Raw genomic sequence first — 17,646 nt, 5'->3', positions numbered from 1 at the left:
AGAGGCGCGGATTATTACATACTGAACTAATTTTCAATAAAAAGACATTTATAAACAGAGTTCATGCAAAAAAGATATTGTGATAAATATAATATAAATATTCAAAATGAAGAAATATAAGTGAAATGAAAATAACGCATAAATACGTATAATATACACTAAATTATTACATCAAAAATAATAAAAGCACAATTCTATTGATACAAAAAAGATACTTTACAAATATGTTCAGAAAGAAACATTTACGATTAAATGAAAAAAATAACAGAAAATATTCAAGCATTAATATGTAATTGAATATTTCCGGATGAATTTTGCAAGCCGAGATTTATCAGATATTACATTTTGAAACTATTACGTCTAATTTATAACTAAAAGATAAACTGAATGAGAAAATAAAAAGATGCGTTAACAGATTTCAGGATGTCAGGTGGATTTCGCGATCAAGATTTCCTTGTGCGTTCAATTAATTTCACCGTTACCCTGGTTTCTGTCCTAACGCGTATATAATCTGCGATGTCACTATCTCTTTCTTCCCCTCCACACGCTCTCTCTCTCTCTCTCTCTCTCTCTCTCTCTTCCCTCCCCCTCTATCTCTCGAACAAACCGGAACTAAGCTTACAAGCGCATTAGCGTACACACAGCGCGCGTCTTGCTCGAAAGTTAGAAATATCCATTTTCCTGGCAAGCAGAGAGCGAACCTAGACGCAGTTATGGGATGGCATCGCACAGAAGCTGCGTTTAATTGGACGACTTCCAGACGCCGTCGGGATATTAGGGACAGCAAGATTCCAGGACGGAGAACAGTCGACCCGTCAGGGTCGTGTATCGACTAATGTTGCTTTAACATTGTACCGAATTATCAGTTGCCGTGCTAGACCGACCGGATTAATTAAGCTAATTATTGTTTGCGCTTGAGTGCGCGCAACCGAGCCGTTTCGCACGGCTGCAAACGCGTTTCGAAGGCGTACGCGTAAGATCCGCGATTATTGCACGGATGGACGATTCGCGCGCGACGAACACCCTCGAGAAATGTGCCTGCGAATTTCCGACCGGAGTTGTTGATGTTCAAGAAACCGAAACCCTCGATAAATCGGATTTCCTCGTGAGTTTCCAGAGACAATACTCGCTCAATTCCATACTTTTCTTCGTTAAGAAGTAATTGAGCACACGACTGGAATTGTTACGTAAATTTTACAAATAATGTAACTGAATTCGAAGACAACAAGCGTTCGTACATGGTGCATCGGTTACTTACTTGTGAGAGGAAAAGATTTATAATCTGAATTTATATATAGATCTTAAATCGTTAAAATAAAAAATTTTATGTTAAAAATTTACTTCTTTGTGTTATTAGAATATGTTAACCTTTACAAGATAGAAAGCCATTGTAGTAGCGCTGAAATAGTGTCATATTTTGAAGCAAGAAATACAATAAATTGTAACAAATCTTAATCAAGGAAAAGACGTAAAATTTTAAAAATAGAAACGTAATGAATTTAAAATGTAATTTATAAATAATCAATCCTTTTTTACCGCGTTTATGTAATCGATTTTTAATTTTGTAAAAATAATGTTGGATTTATTTAAGATAGAAGTAAAAATCGAAGATAATCGGAGTTGACATATTTATTTATATTTACGGTACAGCAATAACGACTCAGATTATTATCGTGACTTTATTCAATTGGAGATCGGTGCTCGCTTCTTAATCTGAAAATAACTATCTAGAGTATTTTTATATCTCAGCGGCGAAAACATATGAAAAATGTAAAATGGGTATTGTTTAACATATTTTCTTTTAACTTTTAACTTTTTTAAATATCTGATTATTCTTTACGAATCTTTAATACAACTCCATCAAAAACTCGCAAAACGTTTTATTAATTAATATTTTTTATAAATGCTATATAATGAGCTACTCAATGTGCTTATTTCTTTTGTATAATATTTGTTTGGTTTTTAGTTATTTCTTCTAGAAAATTACAAGTGAATCCATATCCATACTATTTTCAAATAGTATCGAAAAACAATCAATAATATACAATACATTGTTAATAATAGTGATTTTTAATAGAGTATAAAAACGTTCTAAGTAATCGTTTACATAAAAAAAAAACAGGGTCTTTATTCCTAACAATGAGTTAAACACATGTATGCACATACCCTTAAGCATTTTTATTTTTAGCTTCAAAAGGACTTGTAAAAATTTTGCATTATAATAGCATACATAAAAATTATACGTAGATTATTTATCAATATCGACGCTCTATTGTTTACCTAAACTTGCACGTTTCACTCGCAATCTTCGTTGTCACCGACGAGGAAACAACTCAAGCTCATTGCACGTCGTATTTATCGGGCCGGTCTCCGTAGATGTTGTTCCTCTTGTTATCCCGGCTGTCGTTACCGTTATTGTAGCAATGTCTGCCGAGTACGAAGACGCGGTGTATCTTAGCATCGGAGTAGTGAGATTGGCGCGATACGCGCCGAGCGTACTAGATCCGACACGAGTAAATTTTATGCTCACGTTCTCTTCGAGTTTCGCGTTAAGGATTACACGCGGAGGAGTGCTGAAGAAACATCGATGTTGCATAGATTTCCACGCCTGAACGCATACGTCCTCTGCTAAATACGTCTTTTCTAATTGAGACTACATTTCCACGGCGAAGTTCGATAATTCAGAACGATTATTAATTCTGCCTTCAATGAGATTTCTTATTACGATCTGAATACGATACCGATTGTGAGTCTATTTTCGCGTTTTTCTCATCGCGAGTATCTCGCAGTTTTTCAGAAAAACATTCTAAAAACAACTTAAGAATTATTAAAATCAATTGCTATTTCATTGAAAATATTTTTATTATGAGAAACGTTTGTGTGTATTTTTTCTTCTTTTAAGTACTTTCACTCTTTTTCAAAAAGACATTCTCGGATTACTAATATTTACGAATGTTTGCATACTGTAAAAGAATAGATGTTTCATTTTCGTACTTTATGGCCAATCTTTTAACTCGCTCAAACATTTCTGATAAGTTCTGATCGCTATCTATAATGATGATTCGAATGTCTGATGATTCGAACGGTTGTTGAACTTCTAATCGTGGAGTTCAACAATATAGCGCAACTAATTGCATATTGATCGTAACATCGATGTATTGCGTAGATAATTGCGTAATCGGCTTGCGTGCACCTCGCCGTTTAACGCGTTAAGCAGATCGACGATATTTTGCGACGTGCATCACCGCGAATTTGCTTGCATGCGTCGTGCATCTGCCACAAGTGTCGCACATTGCCGCAATGTCGAATCGCGCCATCGCGTAGTACCCTGCATTTCAGAATTACGAAAGGGCCGATGAGACCGTTAATTTCCCAGACATATTATTTCGACAAACATTCCTCGGCGTTTTAACTGGCGCGGCGCGGCGTCGGTTTATTTTTGTACAGAGCGTAATGAATTCCAGTTCGACGATTTTGCCGTTTTATACGCTATATTTGCCGAGGTAAAACATTTAATCGCAACGAATTAACTTACTGCGCGGAATTAAATTATTCCGGCACACCTGGGTTTTTAAACGCCGCCCAACACTGCTCTCGTTTCATCACGATGATTTGTACGTGTCTTTTTTTGCGCCAAAAATACATGTATCAACATTTATTGTGTATTGTAAAACAAGTCTGAAAATTACATATAATAATTAACAAAAAGATCCAAACAAGTATAAACAATTACGAGTATAATGATAAAAAGTATTATACGTCTATAAGATTTTATTAGTACACTGAAAAAAAAAATTGACTGCTGCAGCAAATTAGATGGTAAAATATGGCATAGCATATTTAATTAGTTGCAGCAGCCAATTTTTGGTTGTGTTAGCCTATTGAAATCCTATACTGACATTGCGGATAGGCTAACGCAACTAAAAATTGGCTGCTGCAGCCAATTAAAAATACTATGCCATATTTTATCATCTAATTTGCTGCAATAGCCAATCTTTTTTTTCAATGTAAGAATAATATTAGCGAGATCAAGTACAAAAGTAAAAAGTAAGATTAACAATTTTGTATATTTCGTTTTTTTTTTTCAAAAAAATACAAGAGAATAGTTATAGAAATAACGATTTTTGCTGAAATATTAAAAAATTTAACTAAATATCTCAAAATAATTTTTTGGATTACTAAAATAATGCAGCAATACTGCAAAATTTTTTGCAGTATTACTCATCATATTTGAGTTTTCTCCATAATTATTTTGATGGTCCAACAAAATTATTTTCAGATCTGTTATAGTTAAATTTTTAGATATTTTAACAAAATTATTCTTTACGTGCAAATATGTAAAAATTTGTGTTCATAATGACACATTGATCTTATATTCAATCATGCAATATAATTGATATTTTGAGAATATAATCGTTTATGGATTTTTTTGCTTCTAATTGATTTTTATAACTAGATAGAAGTGATGACATTCTCTTAAGCACGATGTATCTACGCTAGCACGAAATCAATGTTTACGAGCACGGGCAACGATTCGACGGGCAAAAGAGAATGCCGATTAATCTTGTCGCCACTCTTAGCTTCTCCTCTTCTACCGCGAGCATAATCCACGATGCTGCTACGAGTTCCACGGGGAAACCGTAGATCCTGTCTCTCGCCACTGAGTCTGCTGTATCCCCGTTCCTCTCACCTTGTTCGAAACAAGGCGGACTTACATGCGTATTTATGTATAACCCGTGTCTTATACCCGAAAGCCTGACGTACAAATTTCGGGCCCTTCCAAGCGAAAGCGTCAGCGGGAGATAAATTCCTTCCAAGAATTGAAAGGCGCAAAACAAGAATCCAGTATCATCATTCTAAGTGATCTTTTAATGGAATCTTTTAATGGATCTTTTAATGGATGGAAAAATAATACTACATGAAATCCATTTTGATGGGTTTATTTAATTTGTTTACCTAAAAATAATACTTAATCGACGAATAAAATAAGTGAATTTAAAATTGCGTTTTCAAACTCTTAAAGCTCGCCATTCTAAAGGACCTCGCACCAACCTTATGGGCTCTCGGTGAAAATTGTCTGAAAATTTAGTATGTTGTCCTTCTTACTATCCTGAACAAATGTCTCAATGGGCACAAAGTCCAAAAATGCCTAGGGTCTGAGTTATGGAGCGCTAAAGTATGAAAATGCGTCTATTCGCTCGATGATAATCGGTAAGATTGTAACGTATTTATGTGTGTGTGAGACCGGAAATCGATTCAGCCAACTAAGGTAAAGCTGACACAAACGTTATACATGTAATATTCAATATAATATATTATAGAACCCGTATATGTGATAACACAAACTATAGAAAGCTTTAAACTATCAAAGCTTTAAACGGTCTAGCTGGATCTTAAATACTTCTATGATTCTGTGTGAATTTATATAGGTACTACGTATGTAGTCTTTTTTGAAACGCGTACCGAAATGATTTTTCGAGGGTTCGACTCCCGGCCGAGATAATATTTTTCGCAATAAGAATTAATTATTTACAGATTTCAATATGTCATAAGTTATCATAAATTAAAATATCAGAGCACCTATATAAAAATCGAAATATATATTTCAAATTGATATCTAAAGGCGTAAAAATATAAGGCAGAAAAATGTTCTTTTCTCATCCTGTTGCGTAACATTACAATATAATATAATGAAACTAAGAAATTGAGAAGATTGGATCATCATTTCATTACGCACTAAAATAACAAAAAATTGTAACCTTTCGCTGTATCTTTTAAAAGTATTTGCGAGATGAAACTAATTACTGTAATTATGGAGCAAACACAGGATTGATACGGTTCGTCAATATCGCTTGCAATTTTCTCAAACGATTAAGAGTATATCACGTAGTATCTAGAAATTATCACGGCGCGACGTCGTCTCGCGCGCGGTTGCAATCTCTGGGATGTAACTGCGCGCGCGCGCATGTATGTATCGCGTACGGTATAGTAATCGGATCATAATGTAATCTGCAACTGGATAACGAATATATCGCTCGCTAGCGTGCTAAGGAACCGTGTAATCAAACCGATCAATAAGGGAGAGGATAAATTCAAAGATCTGAAATTTCCGAAGACTGCGAGATAAAATTAACAACGATAATAAAAAACACAGATTCGGGAACTAAAGAATGCTCAAATGCAATAATTTATAGTTCCATAGGTGGTCCTATCACGTAGATATCAGAAATTTCAAGGATATCGAAGGTATTCGATTTTTATGTATAGACCCATATAAAAATCCAAATATATATTTCAAGCTGATGTAGGATAAAGGAGTAAAAATATAGAAGGATGTTCGTTTTTCATTTTATAACATCGAAGAAGCTCTATAAAAATTAATTATCGATGATGACTGAAATACAAAATAAAGCTAATGCAAGAATATTATATTCATATGATACAAATATGCAAAAGTCGAAGAAATGTGATTGGTAAATTAAATGCGATAGCGACACATAAACATCACAATTTATCAATGATATTATATCACACAGTTTGCAATTACAGTTTCTAATATGTAACAACGCGGGCGTCGTGCTCGGTATAGTAATCGGGTCATAATACAATCCGCGTCGATGGATACAGTCGATGACCGCTCACGTACTCCGGAATCGTGTAACTTTATTGGAAGACGACGAGGGACTTCCGTCTGGTTATCTCTTCGAGCCGACGTGGCCGTCGACGGATCCTGAAGGGACGCGAACAGGGTGCAAGGGGTTGGCTCTAATAGCCCTTAAGTTGGATGAAGTTGGCCATTGTACGAGCCGTCTGGGCGTACGTGATCAGTTTTACCCTTGGATAATCGCACCACCGGAGACCCGATCTCCCTATCGTCGTTCTTCGTCGTAAAGAACAGCGGATGACGCCATATTGGTGAACTTGCGTGAAAAGATGTTAAATGTTTTACAATTTTTTGCCAACAAATCTCTTGTAATTATAAAATGATAAAAATACGAAAGTTTAAGTATAAAAATACGTAATTTTAAATATGAATGTGACTTAGATAAACATTATTCTATCAAAAGTAAACTAATTTATTTTTCTAAAAAAATCGTCAAAATTATTAGAACTAAAAAAATGCGATTAAAAAAAATCATCATCGATACAACTCACAAAAAGTGATTTTTTTAAGGGCAAAACGAAAATGACAGAAATGACATTTGTTAAAAGAAGATTCTTTCTGCTGATTACTACCTTGATCAAAAGTTATTATTGATTATCCAATAATTTTCTGTCTGAAAAATTCTAGTTTTTCCTCTTTTCTAGGAAAGACTTTTTGAATTGTATCATCACTCTTGAAGAGAGTGATGTGTGACTTCATGCTGTCTTTTGCATTCAGAAAACATTGCAAAACAGGTCTATAGCAAATTGTAACAGTCTTTGATTTTGGAATCCATTTACTATGAAGAATACTTTATATCTAAGAAAAAGGTCTATTATATTTTTGCTAAATTTAAAATAATTTAACGATACGTATAAATAAGCAATGCAAAATAAGTAAGATCGATAAAAAAATCGTAACAGTTTAAGTATTATAAAAGTGATATATTCGACTACTACAGGTGTCATAAATTGTATCTGGACTAACAGAAAAAGATATCTTGACTTCGTGCTCTTTGCATATCGCACAAATAATCCGTAAAAAAATAAATCCATCGTTCTGTCACTCAACAACGGCACCGCAGCAGCCTAAAGATCAATCCTCGTAGCGGTAATCCGCGCGCGCTACCTACAAATTACTCGAATAGCGACTCGACAACGACACAACGGTGTATACGTGCCGCTGACTCAACAGCACAATCATCATCGCGTGATCGTTGACGTCCAGCGCGACGCGATTACACGCGTTTTACAATGGCGGAAGTCGCGGAGGTGCAAAGGGCGCGAAGGACGGAGCGGTAGGAGGCAGTAAGTTACGCGAAGAAGCATGCGTTAATGATTTCGGCAGGTTTGTACACACCGGCGACGTACAATGTAAGGACCGCGTTCACAAAGGAACGTTAAATTCATCGGCGACGATGACCTCGCTGCCAGTCATTGTCGATAATGACCGTTTCTCCTTCCATGCGCTCTTCATCCTTCTTCCTCTTTTCCTTCTCCAACAACTTGTGTTCCTATTGCTCCTCTTCTCTCCTCGCCTTTCTCTTTCTATTTCTATTTTTTTATGTAATCGTTAAATATTAATACATTGCATTTTTTTTAGCAGTATCATATTTTAGTAAACATACTTAATCAAAATTCCTGTTTTATATGTAATTGCTTTGCATGTAATTAACGCACGATGACATTCTAATTTTTATATGCTGTAAATTCATAATGTCAAATTATATCCAATTTGTGTAATGTTCAATCATATCTCTAGGTCGTCATAATTGGTTCTATTCAATATATCATCAATTTAACTAGAACAATGAAATTAAACAATTTAATACAAGAAGCTGTATTAAATTTGTCTTAAATTTATTTTATAATTTACGAAGTGCATACGTCAATACAGATATTGTTTACTTTGAAACTGACCATAGAAATTGATTTACATTTTGAAACACATGGAAGTTAAAAATAATAAAATGTTATTTTTAACTCTTCACTTACACTGAATCAAAACTATATGTAAATACAATAAAATATTCATTGAATTATGAAAAAACAATGAAAATTGGTCCAATGAAATCTCATAATGATTTAGATTATAAAACTATTACTAGAATTCATTGCAAGAATGAATATATAGTTGTATAAATGAATCCAGTTATTGTATCAATGAATTAACTATATTAAGTCGGACATTAAGACGGACATTGATTAACGATCATTCATTGGACCAAAAATGAACAAAATTTTTTTCAGTGTAGATTACCTAGCTCTTTTGATACATAACAGTACAAAGTGAAAGTAGCCAGCTAGAAAGTCAAGGTGTTTGTAATGACTCAAAGATGTGTGAAGAAACATCAATCAAACACAATTATTTTTTTAAATACAAGTTCACTAATTACAGCATCGGTTCCTATATCAGCCTTTCCCTAATTTCCCTTTTTAGTTATAATACAAACTGGTTTGCTGCTTTTACTCATTGACTCGTGCTATTTGTTCACGTTATCCTTTTCCGTATGTTACCGCTTTGCTGTATATTTCCTTCACATACTTATCAAGACAAACGTTTTCTCTTCCTTTCCTCCTCTTCTTTTTTTTTCTTTTATCATCGCTTCTTTATCTTCTTCCTTTCCGCATTTTTTTCGCGAGAGCGTACACATGCATGCCTTAATGACGCATACTAACGCGTCCGCACGCGTCTCTTAATAACCATCGTCATTAGTGCATGCGGAACCAATGCGCCGTTGCCGCCGCGCCGTCGCGAAGAGGCGAAATTTTTGGGCGCGGCAATGCTTCGACAATTCCCGACACCCGTCATTTTCGGCCTACTCGCGTGGGCATGCCATTAAGGCTCCCTTTATAAACGCATCTTTTGTCGTACTTCCTAACGTGACAATCACAATATATGCTGAGAATGAATAGTATCAAATGAATTGATTTATACCTTCAGTATCTGATTAATTATACAAAGCCAGAAAACTGCCGCTTCTCTCTTTTCCTTTCTTTGTCATCTTAAGTTAATAAGACATTGATATTTTTTAAGAGACGTTTTCTTTTTGATATTGTTTATTCGATATTCGATATTGTTAAATCTATATTGTATAATACAAAATTTTATATAATTTACATTTACTAAAAAATGAAAAACATAATAGGATTTTACTACTTCGTCGCAATTCCGATTCGTTTTAATAAAGTCATTTTTCATTAGTGATTATCTTATCGTTTAAGAATTACTATAGTAGGTGGTTTCAAAGAAAAATTTATTTCAAATTGATCAAAGAAGTTACAAGTAAAAACATGGGTTATAATAGATTTGAGATGTGTAACGATATTTGCATAAACGATACCTAATTTCTTATGTAACTCCACAGTTATGTCTAATTTGCGACTCGAAGGAGATAAATCTAAGCTCCTATAATAATCAACTACATATAAAAATCTTTTTAAAAAAATTATTTTCTTATATAGGTTTTTTCGGGAACATCATGGGTGGTACGAGTTAATTGCATTTAAATGCCAGTTTCGTAAGAGACTAATTTCTAACATCATTATAGGATATTAATCATCATCGTTCCTTTCCGACTAGTCTCTTTAAAGACGCAACCGACGTTACATCATTACGTTACATCACTGCCAGATAATTCGAAAAGACCGAATGATTGCAGTAGGAACCAGCTAACGACTGCTGTCCGATCGGTGTAATTACAATGATGATGTTCGGTCATCGAACACAACGGCATCGCGACAGCTTGCACTGCAATCGTCTATTTTTCGAAATAACGGCTCGTTATTTTCTATGCCAAGAAACCGCAAATGCAGTTCGATGTAAAAGCTAACGTTAACAACGGAATAAATGTTTCGAATAAACTGCCGACAGCAGTGTACATTGTTTTGTATCGCGATCAACTTGCATTTTGTACGTGTTGTCTGTAGATGAATGCAATGTATAATTGCAGCAATAAAAAGTACTCAGAATATTTTTCCAATTATTAAAATCCCTAATCTAATTCTAATTTTCTAATTCAGGACATGGAAAGTTACAAAACTATTCTCTCCTAGGTTTATGCAATTATATATCTAATTCTTTCTGACTTTGCGATTCATTTTTTATATTTTACTTTGAATCAATTTTGACATCTCCTTGATGTTAAATGTGTTCGAGATACTTTGCCAAAATCGTTCCCATACAAGAGCACATGTAGTAAATCGCGATCTATGCGGTTTAGTCATCATGTGAGAGTCCCGTGTCACGTTTCAGAACACCACCACATTCGAACCGATGACCTTTCCTCGCGGAACGTTTTGTGCGATCGCAATTTCGATCCAGCACGGTACGGTGTGATTGCAAAAATTGGCGTAGCCGGTGTATAATTGATAATTGATAGATACCAGAGTGCGATAGATTATCTGGTCCGTCAGTTTCCAAGGAAATCGATATGTATCCGATGTACAGAAAGAGTGAAAGACAGTGAACTAATTTCTGTGACCCTAAATATAATTATATTAGAAGAATTAGTTTCTAAAAGAGAATTAAAGGTAATTTAAAAAATGTTTTTTTAATCAATAAAAAATACGGTTATACATTCTGAAATTTTTGCTTATTTCTGAAATAAATAAAAGAAATAAAAAAAGAAAACTTAATATTTTTGGAGAAAAAAAGTTTCAATTATATATAGAGAGAGGAGAGAGAGAAAGAGAGGAGAGAGAGAGAAAGAGAGGAGATTGCTTAATTTTTTAATGGTCTGAAGTCTGGTATCTATTTTAAATCACATTTGTAACAAAGTAGAGAGATATTTAAATAAATAAATAAAGAACCAGAATCCTTCATTATATATATTTATGTTAATACAGTTTGACTCATCAGAATAGTTTAATTTGTTCTAGCTTAGATGGTCCTAGATTAGATAGCTTTCTAATTATATGTTATTTTGCATTCCTTCTAAAGAGACATCGTACAATTTGTTAAAGTGTATCTCCTCTTAATGCCTATACTATTAATATCCATCTCTTAGTACGTTCTCTGTAATATGCTTCGTCTAACGGAATTTGCATCAGAGATCGTAGCATCAATGTATCGTTCATCGGCCTTCGTAAATGTTACATTAGGACCAAAATGATTCATACGGAATAGAACGAACATGCTGAGTCATCGGTTATATACTCTCTCGTCTCGATTTCTCTCTTCCTGAGTATTCGCAAAAACGCCTGACGTCTTACATCTAACTATTATGAGAATGCCAATTAATTCATCTATTTGTTAACATTCACTACATCTACAAGCAACTTTTATTTTCGGTATTTATCTCTGTATTTTGTTGCCAAATAATTTTGTATCTTCATCAATCAATTAAGTTTGACGTTTTATATTTTAAGCATTCTTCTGAATCTTTGTATAATGATTTTACTCTTGTAAATATTCCTAAATCAGAATAATTTAATTGGTGTCTCTCATTTATTTTATTTTCTCATGTATAGATAAATATGTAAATTTCTTTTTTGAAAAATAAGTATGAACAGATTTCTCTTTTTTTTTAAGAAAAGCCGTTTACGTTTCTTCGTGACTATAATATTATCTCACATTCTGCAATGAGAACGAAGCACGTATTGCAGATTAGACAATTTTTGTTAAGTTAATATTGTGCATGACATCATTTAACAGACACATCTGTTACGCATTAATATATAGACGTGTGTTATATTTTATTATAAAAAAAATAATTGATTTTATTTTGTACGAATTTCGTCAAAGAATCAAGAACATATTGAAAACAAATTAATTATATTAATTGAACATGAATATCGCTTGAGGCCACGGAAGAGATAAAATCTCAACTATTCAATTATAAAATTATACATATATACCTATTATTTACACACTAAAAAAACCCAACCTTAAACTCTTTATAGCCACACTTTCCTTGTATTTAATTACAAAAGGTTATTATAAATCAGTGAAACACAACTCTTTGCTTAAACATAGCAACTGTTTAACTAATTGCGATTAATAATGATAATGTAATATTTTAACGAATCCAGGTATTTTATCTAATAAAGGAAAGTTTATAAAGAAATATGAATTATACATACATTGTAGGAAATTTCGGAAGCAACGATTCATCGTCAGTCGAAATATTATTTGCCATATTGTTTCTTTAAATTATATTTCGACCTTGACGGATTTTAAATATGATGGGCGCGCCTGCAGCCATAAAAGAGTGCAGTAGTACCGTCCCGCGACTTTATTTCGATTCTCGCGAGGAACGAAATGCCTGTTCCCGGTAACTTCGCCAACACTGCGAATAATAGGATCTACGATCCGCCACATAAATCTTCTTAAGATCGGGGACTGTGTGTCACATAAAGTACATGTTTTACGCGCGAGAAAGATACGCTACGCAAAGAAGAGACACGTGTATGTGCGCGCAGGAATGTCGCCGAGGTTCGAGATAAGAATATGTCATAAAAGATAACATTAGAGAGGCAATATTTATTTAAGCGACATGTGTGGATTTATATAGTTAATTAAAATTTCTCGCTTACTCATTATTGCTGAGACTATAAATTCATGATACATTAATACTTTATACATTTTCTTGAATAAATATTTTATACAAATGCGTAGAGTTTTAATGTATCATCAATTTTATACATGTTTACTTTCTAAATCTGAATCATCAGTGGATAATCATTGATTGCCCAGTTATATACTTGATACTGAATAATCAGTGAAATTCAATTGAAAAAGAAAGAAAATTCAAACATTATGTAATTAAAATACCGATATTTGTGCGTCAATTCCAACATCATAGACATTGAATTTATTCAATTTATTTGACTAAAACAAAGTTAGCTAAGTTAGGGATTCCACGTTTCATTAATTTTTTTGGTTGAATTTCACTGATATCAGTAGCATAATTGGGACCGATGTTAGTTTATCCATTGTGATTCAGATTTAGTGAGTGTTAATTTTAAACTTTAAGTACAAAATAAAGAATTTTATTCTTTCTCAGAAAAACTCCAAAAGAACGCAAATCTTAATATATCCTATATATATTTTTGTTGTAAAATAAAATTTTCTGGATTTTAAAAACAGACATGAAAGATTATAGAGTACTTTTAGTCAGAAAAAGTTCTACATTTATATAAGACCCCAAATTATTTGTATAATTAATTTAAATTTTAAAAAGAGAGACAGACATAAAATTCTAACTACAATGTACATGCAGAAGATAGAATTATATATGTAAAATATAAAGAACGACAATTGTACGTACATATAATTTCAAATTTCAAGTTTCACTTTCTTCTCATCTTTTTTGAAGCATCGTATTTTCGTAATACAATTACGCTTAATGAATTAATGTTTGAAAAGTTTGACTATTATAAATGAGCTTTTTAAAATATGATTAATTGTTCTTTTGCATTTCCGTGTCTTAATTAGCATTCTTTTTGCTTCCACCAGGCCTACTTTCGAGATGTGCGATTTGTCGTAACTTTATTATTATTATTAATATAATGACAAATAAGGTTCTTGTTACGCTAATTCTAAAATAAATTACTCTCGGGATAAAATGCACACATTTTTATTACTAAAAATTTTTATTTTCATCTGTCCTTCGCTCGCGATGTTCCCGTGCGAAAGTTCCAGGGTCCTCGGGCCAATCGAGGCCTGACTGATTACCGATGGCCTGATAAACGCGGAATACGGAGCACGTTTTGCTCACCCGCGTCCCCGAGGCGCGCAACCGCGAATAACGGTGACTAATGAAAACATGCGTTCCCTCATCTCCTAGACGCGCGCGCATATAAGTTCCTGCATGATTCATTGCACCATTACATCGCGCGGCCGACGGCTCAATACGCGCTCATTGTGATATCGGCAATTTATTGCGCGGGCGGGGCGATCGCTGCCACGGCGCGGCGGTCTTGAGGCCGATCGAAACTTTCGCCGCGCGCAAAAGTTTTGTCGCTGAAAGTTCGCCGCCGGGTCTACCTACGGGGTAAACAACTCGACGCCTTGAACCAGAACTGCCGATGTCTAGTAATCGATCGAAATATTTTAACGCGTTAAAATTACATCACAATAAAGATAAATTAATAATAGTTTCGGATCTCTAATATAATATCGTTTAAACTAATCAGTAAAAATGTAAATAAGTTTTTTTTACAGACGTGTACATTGATCTTGTTTAAAAAGACTATGATCAAGTTCGTAATTACGATAGCTATAGTAGATATCAGCAAACAATTCGCTTTGAATCTGCTACTTATTGTTAGAAAATAACAATATGATAATGACAATATAATGTCGTAAGCTGTAGGAGAGTCTGATAATTATTTTCGTTAATTATGAAGGATATTTTAATCGCAAATCAATCTTTCAATAATTTGATCAATTGTATTAACTTATCTTTTAATTACATTCTATTTTCACATGAAAATCTATATTAAGCGTAAGTCAACAATTCTTTCATAATTTGATAAAACTGATAATGAATCTTTTTCTGTATAAAATACGAGCAAATAGAAAAAATCACGTATTTAAAATTTATAAATATCACACAGAGAGAAAAATGTTTGGTATTTGTAACTATAATTATATATTACTATAATTATGATTATTACTGCTATAATAATAATAACAGTAACTATATATATAGTTCCAGCAACAAATGTTATAATTGGCATTAAAAATGGTTCAAGACTATAATTTTATAGTTATTTGAACCATTTTTATGGTAATTTCAACTATTTTATGATTATAACAACTATAATTATAGTCATTTTAGGTTGCCAATTATAACATTTGTTGCTGGAACTATATATATAGTTACTGTTATTATTATTATAGCAGTAATAATCATAATTATAGTAATATATAATTATAGTTACAAATACCAAACATTTTTCTCTCTGTGCAAAAATTCATTTCTAAAAAAAAATAATTTAACGATTTCTAACATTGTAACTTGCTTTATGTATGCAACAGATTACTTAATAAATTTGACAGTAATTATACATAATATGATATTTTTATGCTTCTCGCGAAATCTTTAATATGTACAGCTTAATTTAATACGTTAATAAGGAATTTATCAAAGCGATGAATGTTGACTATCTAATTTCAATGTTCGATGAAAGCGAAAATGTTATGATTGCTTATTATAAAGTGGAAAATGTCAGTTGTTTAACCTTCCAGTAAGAAATTTGTATTTTATCTTTAATTGCCTTTTGAAATATTATACACAGCCGTTGTAATGTTCCGATCAAAATGAAATGTCGACGCAATCGGATTTACTTATTACTTATTATTCTTCATTTTATAAAATTGTGTTATATATTATATACGTTCCCTCATTGTGATTTTTCAAATAATGGTTTTTTATTGAACTAAATGCCTATGCAATCCGATTTGTGACGTTTCAACTCTATTGGAGGAAACAGTGATTTTAAACTTTTCCTATTAACTTTATTAAAATCTCATAAAATTCAACACATGAATTTATAAATATCTTTATTAATATCTTAACGCAATAAAAGGATTACGGTTGATATTGGATACTGGAATGTTGTATTTTACATTCTAATGCGAGATGTCTAATCGATATTTATAGTGTCGTGTATATAACATTCCGTCGTTAAAACAACCATCAAGTTGATCATAGTTTCACAAGCGCGATGCCTCGTGTTTCGCCGTGTAATTTATAAAGATCCAATTTACGCACAATTTCGAGTAACGTTCCTGCCAACCACGGGCAATCGATCTCGGAAGTGTGTTGCATTGCATGATCTGCAAAATTTAACGTAATGCATTTGCGCTGGCTTTGCATTCTCTCTCTCTCTCTCTCTCTCTCTCTCGCGAGGTGAAAACGTAAAAGCTTATTGCGCGCACACCGTCGTAGGAGAGATGAGGAAATGCCTATTTTCGTTAGTCACCGTTATTTTCAGCGCACGAGCGAGCGGCGGGATGCGCCAATGCGCCGCACTATGCCGTGCAAATGCACCGTTGCTCGTCTGCCTGCTGGGCATGCATCGGACGCGCGTGTGCGCCCGTGTGTACGGTTATGTATATTTTACATCGCTTCTATTTGCCTACCAGGAGTTTATCACTTTTAGAAATTTATCTCCCACGCGGACTGCATAAGTGGAAAAATATTTTCACGTATGTATGTGCGAACGCGCCTATCCAGCTTCGTCTTTTGCGCTTCCGACTTTAAAAAAAAAAATTATTTAATGTTAATTACCTACGGCACATTGTACATAACTGTAAGCAATAATGTCAGTCAAACATATTTCTTAATGGGTTGGGTCTAAAAATATCCTTCGACGTTCTCAATCTAGATATCCTGCAACATTATTCAAGGATTCGAATTGACAAATCCGAATTTCTATATTCGTCATAATTTATCGTATCCGTCATAATTAAGCTAACTGGCGAAGTGTGCGTTGGCGACGTGGGAAACGTGTTGCAACGTACGAACGATTATCCTGACAACGCGTTACGAAATCACGTCGTGACATCCGCGGTATCTTCGATTTCGCCGCGTACGGTCGCATCGATTGTAATGCAGCGAAAGGAGAGGCCGGAGAGGAAGAAGAGAGGAAAGCACAATGGCGCGTCCCACGCGTCCACGATACGAGGGAATGCGTGTTTTCATTAGTCACCGTTACTCGCGACGCCCTCGCGCGTTGCATCGGCCCGCTGCAGCGCCCCATACGAGGCCACTCTCCGTTCAAGAGAAGGGCATACGTGATTCCAGCCTATCGCGAAACCGCGTTTCGATATCTCTCGCGCAAAGAGCACGAACGTGAGGTTCGGGCAAACGGGGAATGTCTGTGCGCGGGGAGAGCACGAGGAAAAAGAGATAAATAACCGGGATAACAAGGACATCATAAGCGAGATGGCCCGCGGAAAGCGTAGTGTAGCGACGCTCGGCGACGATAACGCTGGAATGCAACGATCGGTCGCATAGCGAATGCACTAAGCAACTTGTCCCATTCGAGATA

This window comes from Mycetomoellerius zeteki, unplaced genomic scaffold, assembly GCF_001594055.1.
Source record: "Mycetomoellerius zeteki isolate Tzet28-1 unplaced genomic scaffold, Tzet1.0 scaffold20, whole genome shotgun sequence".
In the NCBI taxonomy this organism is placed as follows: domain Eukaryota; kingdom Metazoa; phylum Arthropoda; class Insecta; order Hymenoptera; family Formicidae; genus Mycetomoellerius; species Mycetomoellerius zeteki.
This window is presented reverse-complemented; position numbering follows the sequence as displayed.